The following is a 9,702-nucleotide window of genomic DNA, read 5'->3' as shown; positions in this document are numbered from 1 at the left end:
GCCGTGCCTTCTGTTGCCTAGGCCCTAAGCTCTGGAATTCCCTCCCTAAACCTCTCCGCCTCGCTACCTCTCTTTCCTCCTTTAAACCGCTCCTTAAAACCTACCTCTTTGACCAAGCTTTTGGTCACCTGCCCTAATTTCTCCTTATATGGCTCGGTGTCAAATTCTTTGTCCTATAATACTCCTGTGAAGCGCCTTGGGACGTGTTACTATGTTAAAGGCGCTATATAAATACAAGTTGTTGATGTTGTATTTATTGGGAATTACTGCCTTGACTCTGACTCCATTTTTTTACTCTTTGCTCTGAGACATACACTAAGGCCAGGTCACCAATTTCCTTATCCCCAAGCATTTTATCCAAAAATATTTTTAATATTAAAATATTTATTAATATATATTTTTAAATTATATGCAGAGGCTGACCTCCCAGTTGGAGCCATCATGCTCATACTGTCTCTGAGGCTTAGAGTGCCAAGGTATGACGTGTCAATGCTGAACCAGGCTCCCAGTACCCCATGGCTGATTGCATTTCACGGTGCCCAAAAATATCCTGTTGCAGTAATGTAGTTTCAGAAATGGCTTGGAACGTGGCAGCATGGATTAGAAGGCCAACCATGCTGAGGTAAAAACTTTTTAAAAAATGAAATAAAAATAGAGGTCAGGAGCGGTGACCTGGTCTTCAAGATTCCGAATGGATATGGTGAGTGACAACTTGCTTCCACTGGTCAGCAACACAATAACGTGAGGGCACACATTTTTAGATAATCACGGAAAGAATTCCAGGAGTGGTTAGAAAAGAAATGTCTTTACACAGAGTGGTTAGAATGTGGAATTCTCTGCCACAAGCCATTGTTTGAGCACAGTCTATAAATTCTTTAAAAAGGGAATTAAATAGTTGCTTGAAAATGAGGCATAGGGGCAAGCTGGAGATTGGGGTTAGACTAGGTGGCTCATGTGGAGAAAATCACTGATGCAGACTTAATGGTCCGACTGCCCTGTTTCTTTACAGTAATTTAAAAAAAAATTTGTTCCTGGGATGTGGGCGTCGCTGGCAAGGCCAACATTTATCGCCCATCCCTAATTGCCCTTGAGAAGGTGGTGGTGAGCCGCCTTCTTGAACTGCAGCAGTCCGTGTGGTGAAGGCACTCCCACAATGCTGTTAGGGAGGGAGTTCCAGGATTTTGACCCAGCGACGATGAAGGATCGGTGATATACTTCCAAGTCAGGATGGTGTGTGACTTGGAGGGGAACTTGGAGGTGGTGGTGTTCCCATGCGCCTGCTGCCCTTGTCCTTCTAGGTGGTAGAGGTCGCGGGTTTGGGAGGTGCTGCCGAAGAAGCCTTGGCGAGTTGCTGCAGTCCATCTTGTAGATGGTACACACTGCAGCCACGATGCGTCGATGGTGGAGGGAATGAATGTTTAAGGTGGTGGATGGGGTGCCAATCAAGTGGGCTGCTTTGTCCTGGATGGTGTCGAGCTTCTTGAGTGTTGTTGGAGCTGCACTCATCCAGGCAAGTGAAGAGTATTCCATCACACTCCTGACTTGTGCCTTGTAGATGGTGGAAAGGCTTTGGGGAGTCAGGAGGTGAGACACTCACCGCAGAATACCCAGCCTCTGACCTGCTCTTGTTGCCACAGTATTTATGTGGCTGGTCCAGTTAAGTTTCTGGTCAATGGTGATCTCCAGGATATTGATGTGGGGGATTCGGCGATGGTAATGCCGTTGAATGTCAAGGGGCAGTGCTTAGACACTCGCTTGTTGGAGATAGTCATTGCCTGGCACTGGTGCATCGTACTTCTGACCTTTTTTAAAAGTGGCAGCTGGCTACCAGATGTAGGAATGAGTTGACTTTCCCTAGTTCAAATAGTCTGAATGTAAACCAGTTCAAAACAGTTTAAAATATAGCTCAACCCACTTGTACTGGTCCCAACTATATCTTTCAATAAGGGCTGTAAGCGAGCTTCTTAAGGGTGAGGAAATCTACATGATATAAGGGGTTAATTTCAAGTGTTTGCTGGGTAAAAGTTTTCAGACTTGACACTAGGCAAGTGTCGATGTGTAACTAGAGCTATTGCACGTACTCGAACTACAGCCAAGAACAGATGCCTGCCCACCTAATGGTACCAATGACCTGATAACTTGTGACCGAAAGCAAAGCTTGCCTCCCTTATATATGATTAAAGAGGACCTCCGGTTACACGATTCATGCCCTGTTATAGATTAACGGTTGACTTATGTGTCCAGGATCCTTCTGTCAATATGTTATTTCTACCTGATGATTAATCTAAAATGTATCCTGATAGAGGAACAAAGGGATTTCAATCAAACTTGTTTGTTACACTGTATAAATATAGAACGTTTACACTGTATCATTGGAATAGTAGCCTCACCCCTTGAGTGGAGGTACTGATTCCCCTTGCAAGAGAAGTTAAATAAAAGGCCTGTCCGTCTGACGAATCCAAGTGTGTATTGAGTCATTACCCAGAGCTAAGAAGTAAGGCACTTCTACAATTTGGAGGTTCCACCGAGATGGCTTGCTGTACCAATTGGTGAGTTAACAGACACCGAGTACGTTGCTCGGTTGGGAAAATCCCATCGGCCGAAGGTGGTGTTTTGCCACATTTTTGGGACTTTCCCTGCCATAAGCATAGCTGCGCACAGTCTGTTTATTCCATTGGACAGCACTGCCATCGGGTAATTGACTCACAAGGTTCGGAGGTTAAACTGCCGTTGTGACTGCTTCCCTTTCAGAAACGGAACAGAGGACCAGCCATGAGGCGCTGACGCCCCGCGAACAGGATCGTGCAGAAAAGGACTGTAGGAAGCGCTGAAATAAAGGTACCAGAGAGAGAAGGTTAAGTCAGGAATTTGATTAACTAAGGAGCTAGCGATTTATTGGAAATTGAACTAGCAAGGTTCCAGCTTGCTGAGAGAGAAGGTTAAGTCAGGAATTTGATTAACTAAGGAGCTAGCGATTTACTGGAAATTGAACTAGCAAGGTTCCAGCTTGAAGTTAGCTGGGACAAATTGAAGGCCCTTTTTGCTAAAGATTTGGCTAAAGGGAGTAGGGTAGAAGGAGAGAAGAGCTTGAAGTTAGCTGGGACAAATTGAAGGCCCTTTTTTTGCTAAAGATTTGGCTAAAGGGAATAGGGTAAAAAAAAAAGAGAGAAGAGTGGGCGGTTGTCTGAAACACAGTGTCAATGTTTAATGTTTATGAGAGTGAGTATTTAACTACTTGTTATTATCAATCAACTTTGCAGCTTTGTCCAGTAAGGCTGCATAGGTTGGGGATTTAGTAACACTTTGGTTGTTGTTTAACAAGTGTATTGTTTATTGTTTATTGTTATATGTATTAATGTTTAGTCATGTCTGATCTGTAGAGGCGTCCCACGCAGATCATAGAGTGTTACGGAATTGTTGTATGTTTTAACTAAAATATTTAAGCTGAAAAAAAACTGCAGAAGGGGTTGGAAAAGACCCAAGCCGGGGAAGTGAGTCCCGCGGCAGAATGTATGGTTGAGAAAATAGTGATGTCTTTTACATGATCCACTAAGCTATTGTGGATTCAGTATTTTCCCCAGTTAGAAATACCTTCCACGAGGGTTGAGAACCCTCGAGTTTTATACGTATGTATAGTTTATTAATCTGATCTGTAGGGGCGTACAACGCAGATCATGGATTGTCACGGGAGTTTAGATTGTTTTAAGTGAACCATTTAAGCTGCTAAAATGAGTGCTAGCGCCAGTAAGCCACCCGAGAAAGGCACGCCAGCAGCCTTTATGTTAAAGAACTGGTCAATCATCCATTGATCACCTACCAAATTGGTCCAAATGGACTGTAAATAAGACTAGACCCTTTCCCTCAGATAGTCATTTAACATAGAAAGAATTACTTGCCTCGAGAAATGTTTAACGGACGAGAGAGAAATAGAGAACAGCCAGATAAAAAGACTGCCTCTATGTTTGTTGAGTCAGAAAAAAAATTACCCCGAAGAAACACCTTTCTCCTCTATTATGGTAGGATAACAAGGTAACTATAGAAGGATGAATAGAAGGGAATATAGAGGAAGACGTGGTAGAATAAGAGGGTATGGACGATCTGGTAATTGTTACAATTGCGGACAACCCGGACATTGGGCAAACCAATGCCCTGCGAAAAATTGTCAGAACCAAACCTCCAATAATGGACCTCCGTTAGAGAATAAAGGTCCTAATTTCACTGTCCATAACCCTTTTTCGGACCAGTCAGGAGGTTACCCTACAAACGGACAGGGATTTAGGAGAAATAGAGATCAGAATTACTGACTGACACCAGCAGCCCCAGGCGCCACAGACCACCAAATGCCCGTTGTTTCTTTAAATTCACGCAGCCAACCTGAAGTTAAAATGCAAATAGCTGGGAGACCTATGTCATTTTAGTAGATACAGGAGCAACCTTTTCGGTGTTAGGGAAAGGATATTCTGAAGGAATGCCTATTAATGGGAAAAAGACCCCGATAGCTGGATTGGCTGGAATACTACAATGCTTGAATCAATCGACTCCCCTCACAGTAAAAGTAGAAGAATTTGAGGAAGAACACTCCTTTCTGTTATCAGGAGATGTCTCTATGAATTTATGTGGAAGAGACTTGCTGTGCAAAATGAATGCTACAATCATTTGCTCCCCATCAGGAGTAACGGTAGAAATCCAAGTAGATAAGGCATATGCGTACCCAGTAACAGAAATAAAACACCCTGTTCTTTACGCATGGGAAATTGCCGACCCAAGTTTGAGTCCCAAACTTGTCAGTCTGTTAGGAGCGTGGGGATTCGTTACAAGCTCCATAAAACAATACCAGGAATCCCTGAAACTAGGGAAATGGCATTCAAAATTGCACTGCACGGCCTGCTATGACAAAACAGGACAAGATTATCAGCCGTTTTTAAATTTAAAATACCTCCTAACTATTAGACTGCACAGCCCTATAAAGTTACAATTAATCCAGCTGCACCATTACCCAAAAGGTCACAGTATCCATTGTCAGAGAAAGCAGAAAAAGGAGTTGAGCCAGTGATGAGATCATTGTTAAAACAGGGAGTTAACGCCGGATAGAATAAAGGTTGTTTGCAACACATCGTTGCCAAAAACTAAAGGAGAAATGAAGCATTTTCTAGGAATGACTGGCTATTGTAGACAATGAATACATGAGCATGACAAATTTGGAAAATTCGCGGTTACCTGACTTCCTCGGGAACCCAGATTAAAAATGCACAAGAAGTGAAAAATCTTTTACAAGCTATTCAGAGACGTAAACAGATTGCAATTATTAAGTGCCAAGCGCACACGGGGCATTTGGACAAGGTTGCGCTTGGAAACGCTGCTGCAGATAGCGCTGCTAAGTCAGTAGCTATATCAAGTACTGAACGACAAGTTTCAGCCTTCCCTGTTAGGGAAAAGCCAGAGATACCGCAGCCCCCGTCCTTAGATGATGTGCTGACCCATCAAAATAGGGCCAGTTCTGATGAAGTAAAGGAATGGGTTGTTAATCATTGTTTTAAAAACACTGACGGCTTATGGGTTCATCATGACGGCCGCATGGTGGCACCCAAATCATTACTATCACCAATTGCCCGATGTGTTCATAAATTCACCCATGCGGGCAAAAGGGGGATGGCGGACTATATCCTCAAGACCTGGTATGCACCAGGAATCTCAAAAGTTGGCAAAACAAATATGTGAAAATTGTATTATCTGCCAGACCATGAATGCAGGAAAAAAAAAATAAAGAAGGTACAGCCCGCATCCCATCCAAACCCCATGGGTCCTTTTGTACACTTGCAAATGGATTTTATTGAACTACCTGTGTGTATAAGCTTTAAATATGTATTAGTTATTGTTGATATGTTTTCAAGATGGATTGAAGCGTTTCCTTGTAGAAAGAGTGACGCCACCACTGTTGCTAAATGTTTATTGAAGGACATTGTGCCTCGCTTTGGGATACCAGCAAAACTGTCAAGTGACAATGGGTCCCATTTTACAGGAACAGTGATTAAGGAACTATGCAAAGCCTTACAGATTAACCAGCACCTCCATTGCAGTTATCATCCACAGTCGGCTGGACTAGTGGAAAGATATAACGGGATGCTGAAAAACAAGCTTGCAAAACTGTGTAAAGAAACTGGACTTAAATGGGTTGATTTGTTGCCCATAGCTTTAATGATAATGCGGTCTGCTACCAACAGAACTACAGGATTGTCGCCTTACGAGATCGTCATGGGAAGACCACAGAGATTGCCCTTTTCGGCACCTTTAACAGCTAAACAAATGGACATTCATAAAATGGAGGAAGATATGTTGAGTTATTGCATTGCACTAACCAAATGCATTTCTAGTTTCCATCAGCAGGTAAAGGAAGCCCAGGTCGGCCCCGCTGAAGGAAAGTGCCATACTTTCGAGCCAGGAGATAACGTCTACATAAAAATCTTCAAGTGAAAGAATGGCCTTCAACCCAGATTTGAGGGACCCTTCCAAGTACTCCTGACCACAAACACCGCTGTAAAAGTAAAGGAGCGACCAACATGGATACATGCGTCCCATTGTAAGAAGGCATCAGTTGAAGATGATACACTGCCAAGATGAACTGGATTTGGACTCTAATAAGACTGTTCCCTTTGTTAACGATAATTGAAACTGCCATATTGACTTATCAGATCCCCTGAAGGGCAAACCATGCATAGAAGAATGTGTACTTTTAAACAGTGATTTCTTTTATATTATATGCTATAACGAGACTATGAAGGTTCAGCTTCAGGATCACACTATGCAGGTACCCCCGTATCAACCCCTGAGTCTTAGGATTAGGCAGGATAAGGTAGTAGAAGAAGATAGATGGAGTGAGTGCAAATGTAACTACACTTTGACTAAAACTACTACTAAACCACCGGGTGCAGTCGAATGGCCCTATTGGGGATGGTGGAACCTGTCCACAGTACAAAATTTGACTAGTAAAAAAATCTGGAAAGGAGAACACGGAATAGGAATGATGCACCAGATATGGAACAAATTTGAAGCCTATAATAACACCTATTTCATCTGTGGGCATAGAGCATACCCCTGGTTACCACAAAATTGGACTGGGTCATGTTATTTGGGATATGTAGTGCCTTATATACATCACATTTCATCTTTGGATAGCCACCCTGGGACACGAGCAAAACGAGCCATTACAGAAACTGAAAGGTTCTTTGCTATAGCATTTCCCTGGTATGGAACAGGGAAGTTAACAAGAGAATCTATAAATATGGCAGCAGTGTTGGAACAAATAGCCAATGATACTGCAGATGCTCTTAGTGATGTAAACGCAGAAATGGTGGCTTTGCGCACTGTTGCCTTACAAAACCGCATGGCTCTGGACTATTTGTTGGCAAAAGAAGGGGGCACATGTGCAATCATAAAAACCGAATGTTGCACCTATATCCCAGATAGCTCAGAAAATATCACCAATCTGGTAAACCACATAAAGAAGGCCGTAGAGAAACTACGTCAACCTGAACCATGGTCAATGTGGGATTGGATTTCAGGATGGGGAGGAGCATTGGGAAAGCAAATTTTGGAAGCTTTTATCGCAATTGTGATGATAATAATTTTAATTAGTTTATTGATTGGTTGTTTAAAATTATTGTGTACAAAAGTCCTTTCCTTATTAGCGTCAACTCCTCCAGTACCAATGATGTCTGAATATGAGGATATTAAGGGTGAGACCTTTGATGTAGAGTTTCTTAAACTTAGCGAGATAGATTGTCCTTAGAAAGGACAAAAGGGGGGAATGAGGAAATCTACATGATATAAGGGGTTAATTTCAAGTGTTTGCTGGGTAAAAGTTTTCAGACTTGACACTAGGCAAGTGTCGATGTGTAACTAGAGCTATTGCACGTACTCGAACTACAGCCAAGAACAGATGCCTGCCCACCTAATGGTACCAATGACCTGATAACTTGTGACCGAAAGCAAAGCTTGCCTCCCTTATATATGATTAAAGAGGACCTCCGGTTACACGATTCATGCCCTGTTATAGATTAACGGTTGACTTATGTGTCCAGGATCCTTCTGTCAATATGTTATTTCTACCTGATGATTAATCTAAAATGTATCCTGATAGAGGAACAAAGGGATTTCAATCAAACTTGTTTGTTACACTGTATAAATATAGAACGTTTACACTGTATCATTGGAATAGTAGCCTCACCCCTTGAGTGGAGGTACTGATTCCCCTTGCAAGAGAAGTTAAATAAAAGGCCTGTCCGTCTGACGAATCCAAGTGTGTATTGAGTCATTACCCAGAGCTAAGAAGTAAGGCACTTCTACAAGGGATTGAATAAAACTGAAAGCTTTGAGGCAGGCAAATCCAAGACAAGATGTGATGGCTGGAATGGCTTTAATCCAGATAATTATACTAGGATGGGATCTTGTCCAACAAAACCAGCCTTGGTTAAGTCAGAAGAGACAGGAGGCAAGTAGATTATACAGCTAGTCAGACTAGTGGTTGACTAGTGGTTGTCTCAATGATGTTTTTATTTACTCAGTTTACAAGTTGGTACAAACCTCATTCGAACAAACTTCATAATCATTACCAAGCAATGACATCACAAGCAGTCTTACAGGGTTGTCATAAAATATACTAGACAGTCTCATCCGACACAAGCTCAGACTGGTTTAACTGATCTAGGGCTCAGACGCTTGATTTAATACCCTGCAGTGATCCTCCAAACCAGTTGATTTTTCATTTTCATCTGAATTTCCATTTGTTTGTATTAGCTGTTTACAAGCAGGGGAAAGTACTGCTCAATTAGACAGGTTGTCCAGTTTCCAATGGCATGAGCGGGTACAGCTCCGTTCAGATGAGAGACGGGGGCTTTGCCTTATGTACCCCAATCACAAGAAGGGCAACCCCTACTGAACCAGTGCGACATTTCCGCCGACCGTTCTCTATTCTCGCGCCTGTAGGTAAAGATAAAAGTCCCAGTGTTGCGATCCTGACGCTGCGTGGGGTGGGATTTTCACCTGTCCGTCTGCCCAGGCGAGGACCTCATCCCAAATCCCAGGGACGGAGTCATTTACATAAAAGGAGCAGGCGCCTGCATCACTTACAGCACCACTCCCATGGCGTGACCGCAAAAAATCTAGGTTGATACTCCAGCACAGTGCTGAGAGAGCGCTGCGCTGTCGGAGGTGCCGTCTTTCAGATGAGACGTTAAACCCAGGCCCCGTCTTCCCTCTTAGGTGGGTGTAAAAGATCCCATGGCGCTATTCAAAGAAGAGCAGAGGAGTTCTCCCCGGTGTCCTGGCCAATATTTATGCCTCAACCAACACCAATAAAAAGATTATCTGGTCATTATCACATTGCTGTCTGTGGGAGCTTGCTGTGTGTAAATTGACAGCTGCGTTTCCCACATTACAACAGTGACTCCACTTCAAATAGTACTTCATTGGCTGTAATGCACTTTGGGGCATCCGGTGGTCATGAAAGGCGCTATATAAATGCAAGTCTTTCTATCTTTACTGGGGCTCCCATCCCATGAGGGCACTGGGATTCTAGAGTAGGTCCTTGCTGCAGCATCAAGGGGCCATAGTCTGCTTTAGCTTAAGCGTTGAAAAATAAAAAAATGTAACTAATAATTGCTTCCGGGTGATTACGCAGCTCTCCCAATGGCAAGCGATGTGCCT

General features: G+C 43.0%; 1 long non-coding RNA gene across 1 annotated transcript; it reads left to right on the top strand.

The window, feature by feature from the left end:
• The first annotated feature begins 2,111 nt into the window (after nt 1–2,111).
• Nucleotides 2,112–8,220, top strand: LOC147108824 (uncharacterized). The gene is made up of 3 exons (XR_015080673.1): nt 2,112–2,549; nt 2,752–2,838; nt 6,372–8,220. It is a non-coding gene; the product is annotated as an uncharacterized LOC147108824 (long non-coding RNA).
• Nucleotides 8,221–9,702: the final 1,482 nt, after the last annotated feature.

The sequence above is a fragment of the Somniosus microcephalus genome, chromosome 13, assembly GCF_052327205.1.
Source record: "Somniosus microcephalus isolate GS21.2 chromosome 13, FLI_Smic_1.0, whole genome shotgun sequence".
In the NCBI taxonomy this organism is placed as follows: Eukaryota; Metazoa; Chordata; class Chondrichthyes; order Squaliformes; family Somniosidae; genus Somniosus; species Somniosus microcephalus.
The sequence above is the reverse complement of the archived record's forward strand: the minus strand, read 5'-3'. Positions and strand labels throughout refer to the sequence as shown.